Raw genomic sequence first — 10,075 nt, forward strand, 5'->3', positions numbered from 1 at the left:
TACTATGGGTCTAGTCAACCATCGGGTTGGAATACCTCCGGCCCAATCAACCTCCAGGTCTAGTCATCCTCGGGATGGAATACCCGAATATGGAGTTGCAATATACAATAGGTCCACTCATCCTTGGGATGGAATAACCTCGAGCCCACTCAACCATCGGGTTGGAATGCCCCCGATCTATTGGCCCATGCACATAAGAACAAAGCCTCAACCACCAACCAAACTATGTGCACATATAATAGATAAACATATAATCAGTCAACAGACAACCAGACAGATCTACAGATCACTAAGCATAACATCATCCTATATACCAGGACACAGATCTAACAGATCACTACAACACAATAGCATACCATCACATAACCGGATATATAATCTGACGAACCAGCCTTGGTGCATTCGATCCGTAAGTACAGTGAGGAAAACTCACCTCAGAAACTAAGCACTAGCTGATGAGGTCCTGACTCCGAATCTCATCTGAAACTGACACCTAATCATCAGAATGACCAAATCACAAACATAATCTGAAATGTGAAAAATATTCTTAAGTCAAACTTAGTCAACCTTGGTCTAAGTTAAAGTCAAAGTCAATGACTCTTAAATACCACATCCAACCTCACGTCGTGGCCAGGCATTGGTCACGTTGTGACAGCGTACTTGGTATGATTCCCACTCGAATCGACCCAATCTAGTCAACTCAGTCAAAGAAACCACCTGAACTGGCATCACAGCATGAGCACCCATTCTCGTATCGTGAGCTCCAATGATTCTAACAGAAGAAGGGGATTCTTCAAATCTCACATCGTGAGATCTTACATCTCACATAATGACCGGTGTATGAGGATGACAGTCACCATTTTAAGTCCTTATTCCATTAAGTCCTTGAGTCTACTTCATCCAGAAGTTAAAGGGGACGCCTAAGGTCCATAAAAATGTTTTATTTATGGCCATGCAAGCACTAATCATGATCTATCCACTTTCTAGGTCAAAAGTGAAGAAATAAGCTTCAATCTTTCATGCATGCCTCAAATCCATACCAATTTTATGGATTTACTTCACTCATGCATGCCTTCAATCTTTCTGAACAATATTATGATCTAGGGAGTCTTAGAATCCATAAAGTTGCTAACTTTATGGACTTACTCCACTTAAGCATGCAATAGCATAAATAAGATGGACAAAACTCAAGATTTATCCATGACAAGAAATAAAGTTGGAGCCTTTGATACTTACAAAGGTTCAAAAGCAGTAAAGGATGGTGATGATGATGATTCTTTGCCGACACCACCACTAGAGTACTCTTTCTTCTTTCTCTTTTCTTCTTAAAGCTAGAAATGCACCAAAATGTCAAAGGATCTTAAACGGGAATAATATTAGGGTTTATGGAGGTTTAGAGAGTGAAAGAGGCTGAGGGTGGGTAACCCTAGCCCTATCATTCCGTTAAATACCAAAAACTTAGGGTTTTGGTCATCAGTCGCTATCACATCGTGAACATTAGACTGCTCATGCCTTGAGCCTTAAAATAATGCATGGGTCCAAATCATTCCTCATTATCTGAGTGTTGCAGTTCTCCCCCACTTAAATCAGACTGCTCCCACATCTCTGACTCGGGATCCAAGGTCCATTCAGAACCCCTCTGATGTTGCCACTGAACCTTTATTAATAGTATCTTGTTCTTGCGTAAAACTTTCATCTTTCTCTCTACTTCCGCCGCTGGCCTCTCAATATAATTCAGGAGCTCATTGACCTAAATATCGTGCAAGGGAACCATTGCTTCATTGTCCAACACACACTTCCGCAACTGAGAGACATGGAAAGTATAGTTAGACATGCACAAAGACCCGATCCGATCCGATCCGGATCCGGATCCGATCCGGTTTGATGACGACACACCCAATCCGATTCGGCATTAAATCCGAACCGGTTTCAAACCGGTTTTGACCGGATTTGACCGGTTTTCCGAGCCCCCCATCCGATTCGGTTTAATCCGATCCGAAATCCGATCCGATTTTCTTTTTTTTTTTTTTTTTTTTTTAAATACACATTTTTTGGACTTCAAATATAACACAAAATGCAACATGGGTACATTAAAATAGTTAAAACATACATCAAACGTCGAATTAGAAAGAGTTTTTAAACTAGTTAAATAATAATAATAATAATAATAAAGTGGCGTTATAACATTTAGCCAAATGGAAATAGTTTTTGTGGTCTTCCACTTCGTGTCGCCTTCATTTAATTATTCTTCAACCGCCACGCATGTAACTAGGGGTCTCATCAATGCCATATTCTTCATCCCCGTCTTCATCTTCGACTTCATCGTCATCGTCTTCGTCTTCCGGAGGTGTTGATAAGCCTTGTGCATATTCTTCATCCATGATCTCCGGTTCAACATTTTGTGATAGTGGGCCTTCTAGTGATGCCAAGTGTTGTATACGTTCCACAGAATCCAAGTAATCCTTCAAGCAAACGCAAACCTTTACCGCAACCGGGGTAAGATTCGTCCTCAACTTTGATAAAACTCTTCCACTAAAAGAAAAAGCGGATTCCGAAGCTACCGTGGAAGCTTGGACGGTTAGTAAATCACGGGCCATGACGGAGAGAATAGGAAATTGTGCTTCCTTTTCTCTCCACCAAGCCAAAAGATCCAAATTTTTAAATTGTGGTGCACTCATGAATTTTAAAAAGTTTGAACCCATATAAATTCCAAGTTCGCTACTAGGCGTTAATGTGCGTGCTCTTTTGTTTTGCTCCTCCAAAAGGTAGTTATAGAGGTCGATATGAAAATCCGTTCGACCCCCACCACTACCCGATGCACCGCTAGTAGAGTCGGTTACACTTGCAAAAGTGTTTGACATATTGCCATATTTTGTAGCGTAAATGTCAAACAAATTAGTAAAAGTATCATTAAAAATGTTTATTTGGTTACGGATGTAGTTTGAGTTATCTTTGTGCAAATTTAAAGACATAGCAATTTTGGTAATCAAAGCCTCTACACCCGTAACATTGATACATGGGTTTAATGCTGCGGCGCAAGTAAAAAGTGGTGGCATTTCTTTGAAATATTTGACTAGTTTTTGTCTCATTGGTCTCGTAACCAAAACAAATATTTCACTTCTTTGTTCAAAACGTTCCAATTGTGCGGACATCAACCATAATTCATTTAGTAACAACGGACTTGTAGGGTAATACACACCCGATAGAAAAGTGGTTGATTGTTTAAAAACTTTTAACATTTCCACAAACTCTTCCATCAAATCCCAATCATAATCCGAAACCGGGTTTTTTCCTTTTGAAATTGTGTCGTAAAATAATTGCAAAGCGATTCTTTGACGTGTCAAACTTTCAAACATCATGCATGTTGAACTCCATCTAGTGTCACAATCCCAATGAGGACTATATGGAGTTACGTTAATGGAAATGGCAAACTTTCGATATTTTTCCATTGTAGCTTTATGTCTTCCAAAAACTCTAGTTAACACAGTTTTGAATTTTTCAATCGTCGAATCTATCATTTTTAAACCATCTTGTACCGCAAGATTAATAATGTGACAAACACATCTAGTATGAAAAAACGAGCCATCCAAAATAGGTTTATATTTTGCAATTAATCTTTTTGCCGCTGCGGTATTGTTACTTGCATTGTCAAACGAAATAGAGAAGATTTTGTCGCGTAAATTATAAGTCTCTATAACGCTTACTAAAATTGCAAATAATCTTGCCCCCGTGTGAGGATGCGCAAAAAGTTCAAAAGCAATAACTCGTTTGTTCATTACCGAAGTAGAGGGATCTATCCAATGTGCCGTGACACAAAGATAGCTTTTGGGACAACTACCGGCGGAGGACCAAACGTCACAGGTTAAAGAAACACCGGTTTTTATATTTAAAAATCCCAATTGGATATCTTTTTTGGCTATATCCCAATACTTTAAAGCATCACGTCTAAGAGAAGTGCGACTTACTTGCCGGTATTGCGGTTGCATTTTTTCCCGCAAAATCCTTGTTAATCGTGGGTTGTCGAAGTGGTTGAAAGGATAGCCCTCTTGAATCACGAACTTGCAAAAGCTTTCACGAAGGTCATCATTGTTGTAAATGAAGATCGACCCGTCGGGAGTAATATTTGGTTGACTTGGATCGCTTTGACCTTTTACAGCCGGACAAGTTTTTGTTGTATGACTCCTTAACGTGCTATTGCCATCTTTTCCCAAAAACATTCCGCACTTCTTGCATCTCGCTTTTTCCTTCCCGTTCGACAACAAACACAAATCGTAATGTTCCCACACTTCTTTACTCCGAGTGGTTGGTATGATTTTAACCACCGTTGCATCCGAATCTTGACCCGCGGTTGAATTTCTCGAGCTCATTTTTTTGAGTATTATGAGAATAAGTAGTAAATTTTTTGTGTAAAATTGAAATGTAGCAAATGAAAGGTATATATAGGTGTTTAGAAGTGCCAAAAAGTCAAAAAAAGTCAAAGTAGCCGTTTTTTTAAGTTCCAACGGCTAGTTTTTTTTAAAAAAAAAAAAAAAAAAAAAAAAAAAATTTGAAAATTCCCGTTTTTTAACGGTAACAAAAAAACCGGTTTCAAACCGGTTTTGGATCCGGTTCCTTCAAAATCCGGTTCTCGATCCGGTGGTCAAATCCGATTCGTATTCGAAGTCTCGATCCGGTTTCAAACCGGTGGCCGGTTCAATCCGATCCGGTTCGGTCAAAACCGGTTTTGACCAAATCCGGTTTTCGGATCGGATCGGATCCTAAAGCCCAATCCGGTTTTTGTGTGCATGTCTAAGTATAGTGGATTTGACTGAGCTTGCTTGGCAAATCCAACCTGTAAGCTAGCTTGCCAACCCTGGAAATCACCTGAAAAGGTCCAATAAACCGGGGACCTAATTTCCCCCTCTTTTTAAAGCGTATAAAACCCTTATAGGGGGAGACCTTCAGGAGCACCATACTGCTAACCCAAAACTCCAACTCTAATCGGGACCGGTCTACATAACTCCTATGCCAACTCTGAATGGTCTGCAGTCTCTGTCTGATTTGTTGAATAAGCTTTGTGCTCTGAAGGACTACTGTAGTCCTTCCCTTAACCCTATAACAAGCCTCTCCCCAACAAACCTATGGTACGACATCTCCGAGCAAACAAGTGTTGGATTAATGTGTTTAAGCCAATAACTAAATTGGTATATTCTTGAATTAGAAGCAAAGTTCTTTTTGGGTTTCCCTCAAAACTAGTAACTAATTAGAATGACAGATGGAGATAGAGGATAATTTGTTAGTTTATTATATGAATAATAAACTAATTGGAAATTGAAATATATGATTTATTAATATGTTATATGATTAATATATTAAGTGGAAATAGTTATGATTAATTGATTAATTAGAATTGATTTGAATTTAATTCTAAGATTAATTAGAATAATCATTTAAAGGACTCTTTGGTTTCCATGGGAGTTTCCATAAGCAAGTATAAATAGGACACCATGGATGCCATATTTTACACATACATTTACTTGCTTTCATAGAGTCAAATTTATGCTCTAATCTCCTCCCTCACCTCAAGTCTTCTTGCTACTAGGTACAAACCATTAGAGGCATCCATTCCTATGGTGCTAGCTTTCCAAGAGCTAGAAGAAGGATTCTATTTTGATTATTTACAATAATAATCAAAAGGTATGTATCCCTAATTTTATGTATGAATTTTAATCTCATAGCCTCTCCCCTAGGGTTTTCTAGATATTCATAGTTAGTTGCTATCAAAAGAGAAAACATAGATCCATTCTAGGTTGCATGTGAACTTAAGGGTTTAAGCGTTTTTTCCGCCACATGTAATTTTTGTTTATAACCTAGAAAACTCATCAGTGGTATCAGAGCTATAGGGTTTCTATTTGATTGTGCACTAAAATGAATTGATCAAAAGAAGTATAAGGGATTAGGATTAAATTTGAATGATTTAAATTAATTATTTAATTGGTAAATAAATAATTAATCCATGAAATTAAATGTAACAATTGGTAAAAATACGAATGATCGTACGATGCTATGTTTTGATTATTAAGCAATATGAGTATTTCATTAAGAATTGTTGAAGGAATTTAACCTCTTTTATTTAAATAAGTTATTGTGAAATATAAAACAAGTAGCTATTGATAAATTTCATTATGATGTATGGCTACGAACCATCACCGGTTTGTGAAATTAGCACATAACATCATTTGAACGCAACAAACTTAATTTTTGTATCAACATGTATCTAGTTGATAATTAAGTTAGGTTCTATTTAAAACGTGTGCTTAATAGTTATGTAGGATCTAAATTCGACAAATATACGAACCAAAGTGACAAAACGTGTTTAACGATATGGTTAACCGGTTAAATGTCACGAAATTATACATTGGTCAATAAATTTTATATTTAAATAAATTAAAATATAAAATGAATTATTATAAGGTATAATTAGAATGTATTTAAGTGTTTTTGAATAAAAAGAATAAAACATAAACATTAAAGTTCAAATACACAAAAACTACATTGTTATTTTATACTAAGTATACATGTATGTATTTGTATATATGTATTATTATCTAGTGAATGACTAGTTATGGGTCATGACTTAAAGTGATTTCATGTAAGTTTTATGATGTCTAAATCAATTAAGATAAGAGAATTGGTGGAGATAAGTGTCAACTTAATTAATAAGTGCTTAATCACTTAAGACATTTTACTAAGAATGCTTCTTAATCCCTCGTCTAATTTTCGAGATTAAGACCTTCCCTCTCCTTAACTAGAACTCCTAACTAACTAAATAACTAGTAGTTAGTTAGTTAACTAACTCTATCTCTAAGCAACCACCCAAGCAAGTGGCTAGACAAGATCACATCACTTAAACTCACATCTCATCACAAGCTAGTCTAGGTTTTGTCCCCTTATCCTCTTCCACTCTTTCCTCCTTCATATCCACGAAATTTACTCTTCATTTTACCCTCATTTGACCAGCCAATACTCCAGGGAATTACACTCAACCTTCATCTCATTTTCAAGAACAAGAACTTCCTTCCAAAGCCATCAAAACCATGAACAAAAGGGTTGCTGTCCCTTTTGTGTTTCAGCCACCATTTCACCCATCTACACCTTCCTTTTGCTTCATATTTTTACCACAAAATACCCCTGGAAGTTACTTGTTATGATACTCAAAATTATTGATTCAAAACAGTGAGTAAACTACCCTTTTTCTTGCTCTTTTGCTGTGAAATTTTCGTGACAGCAACATAGCCAAAAGAGTGGCTGTTTTGGAGCATCAAACCAACAATCAAAAGTTCATCTTCAACCTTCCATTCTTCAAGTATTCACATAAGGTGAGTTCATACCCCTAAATTTTCATGTTTTCTTCAAGTTTTAAGGGGGGGGGGGGGGGAATACAAGTTAGAACACTAAACATAACTTAAATTTAAATGACAGCTTTCTACAGAAAAGTTGAGTCATGTTCACGGACTGTTTTGACCATCTTAAACTTAATATCTTTCAAAAATGTACAATATGAAAACATTTCAAGTTTATACCTTTCTAAGGGCTACTCGCACGCATTCATACGAATTTTCTACAATTTATGGCGATTTTAATAAAACTGCCTGTCATTTCAAAAGTGATTTCGGACCAGTCTGTGAAGATGTTCATTTTCACACTAGTTTGAGACCACTAAAAATCATAATAAAAATTAGGAACAAAGTAGACTCATTTTATAAACTCTCAGAGGTGACAGATTCAGGTTTTGACTTACAATGATTTTTCTATGAGTTTTCTAAAAACAGGGACAGTAAAGGGTAAAACTGTCAAAAGTGGTTTATAGATTTATTAACACCTTCTAACATTTTGAGCAATATTTATACATTAAGGAAGTTAAAACACAATCATTTAAATATGTTTAATTACCATTTTTACAAAAGTGATAAGTACAAAAAGGGTCTTTAGTATCAAACTTAAGGATTATTTCATTCAAAGTTTCTAATAAAAACGTAAGAATATGAACAACAATTACGAAACATACCAAATCATCTTTTAAAACTTATACATATATATAACCATATACATATATATGTTTTGTTTACAAACTTGTCTTCTACATCAAAAATTTCACTTTACTCGTTTTTATCAAATGAATCACTTGTGATTTATTACTACTATGTAAAAACTCTTGTTATACTTTGCATGCACTAGATTTATACAAAGTATTTAGAAATTCCAAAGTATCTTTTGTTGTTAAACCGTTTTAATACATTTTAAAAACTTATGAATTATGCATTGTCAAAACTTTGTGAGAAATGATGATCTTTGCATACAAAACTATTACATTAATACAGACTTAGTTGAGAATCCGTGAGACAAGTACATCTTCAAACACTGCCTTTTTGCTAGAAGGTATCGGTACAAGTCCTGTCTATAACCAGAGTCTCCTGTTCGGAGAACGTGTCAAATGTGTATAGATCTATACGGGAAGTCATGATCCCGCGCCCTGACTGTTAGCTACAGTCCGTCCTTTGGGGTGACAGTTTGTCATAACGCTACGACGCCTGAAGAACGTCGCTACAGGCATATTATGTTTAGTATGGTTATAAAACTCATCTGATATACAATTATTATGGTATTATGCTTTTATGAACGAGTAGCTATTAAAACTATTCTTCATCTAACAAGTGCGATCTTCGTATAGCTTTATTATATAAAACTATGCCACAACTTTTAAGCACGTCGGTTGCTTGCGATTTTCGGTCTTAGAGACTGCCAGTTATGTTAGGAAAATAAGGGTTTTTCATGCATCTAAAACAAACAACTAATAGGAAAATAAGGGATTTTCTTGGTGCAACTATTTACAACTTATAACACGAACATTCATATGCATTTCATACTTTTATAAGAAAATAAGGGTTTTTCTTGGAAAGCACAACAAATCATATCTCAACTATTAGGGAAAATATGGGATTTTCTGAATCTAATACATTCATTTTCAACCCAACGAATCATAACTCTTTTCATTTGAAAATACCGCATTTTCTGGAAAACATACATGAACTTTCGAATGGCGTACATTTTCTCAAAACACTACTTATGAACTCACCAACTTAATTGTTGACACTTTTTCTTTGAAATAACTTGTATTCTCAGGGAACCGCTAAGCAGGTTTGCAAATCAACATTTGAGGATTAACGTGCTGACGTTAATTACTTCTTTTGAAAGATGTTTATGTATTTATCTTTTGAACATGTAGCGAATACAATTATGTAAACATTTTGGAAACCTTAATATGTATGGTGGTGTGTACTTTCCTTTCTATGAATTGTTATGATACTGAATATGACGTCCTCCGCCCCCGAACGTTTCCGCCGTTCTGGTTTGGGGGTGTGACATTAAATTACTTAATTAATTGTTTAATTGGTAAATAATATGATTTGAATTTATTTAATTAGTTGTTTAATTAAGATAAAAGATTAAATCATTATTTAGTTTAAAATTAATTATTATTAATTGTTTGATTCGAAAAAATTAATTTTAATCCCTTGTATTTTAAAAAGTTTAAAATACATCTTATATGATATATATAATTAAAATTTTAATATATTACATGTATAAGATAAGTCAGTCAAATCGCTAGTACGCCTCATTCACGAAGCCATACTCTAAAGAGGGTATAAGCACGCGACCTATAAAATGACCGTTGAATGTGTATCCACTCCCACCAACCGCTTCCTTGTATGATGGAGGGTCATTAGTCGAAAGGATTTGATAGGACAAAACCTCTTAAAAGTATGATACAATAAAGTAACTAGACCTTTTATAAATCCCACTTTAGTTACTTTATAAAATAAATGTGAAATTGTATGCTAATCTATGAAAATGCACATGGTTTCCTTATGAGTCGTTAGTGGAGCGTGTGTGGTTAACCAACACACTAATTTGGGACTATAAAGGAGAAATAGTGAAACAAATCATGTTTGTGATTGGTGATGGAGCGTGTGTGGTTAACCGACGCATCAATGCAAGATCATAAATCAATTGAGGGTGTTTGAGTGGGTTTGCA

Source organism: Lactuca serriola, chromosome 1 (genome assembly GCF_051521515.1).
Source record: "Lactuca serriola cultivar US96UC23 chromosome 1, Lser_US96UC23_V15, whole genome shotgun sequence".
NCBI lineage: Eukaryota > Viridiplantae > Streptophyta > Magnoliopsida > Asterales > Asteraceae > Lactuca > Lactuca serriola.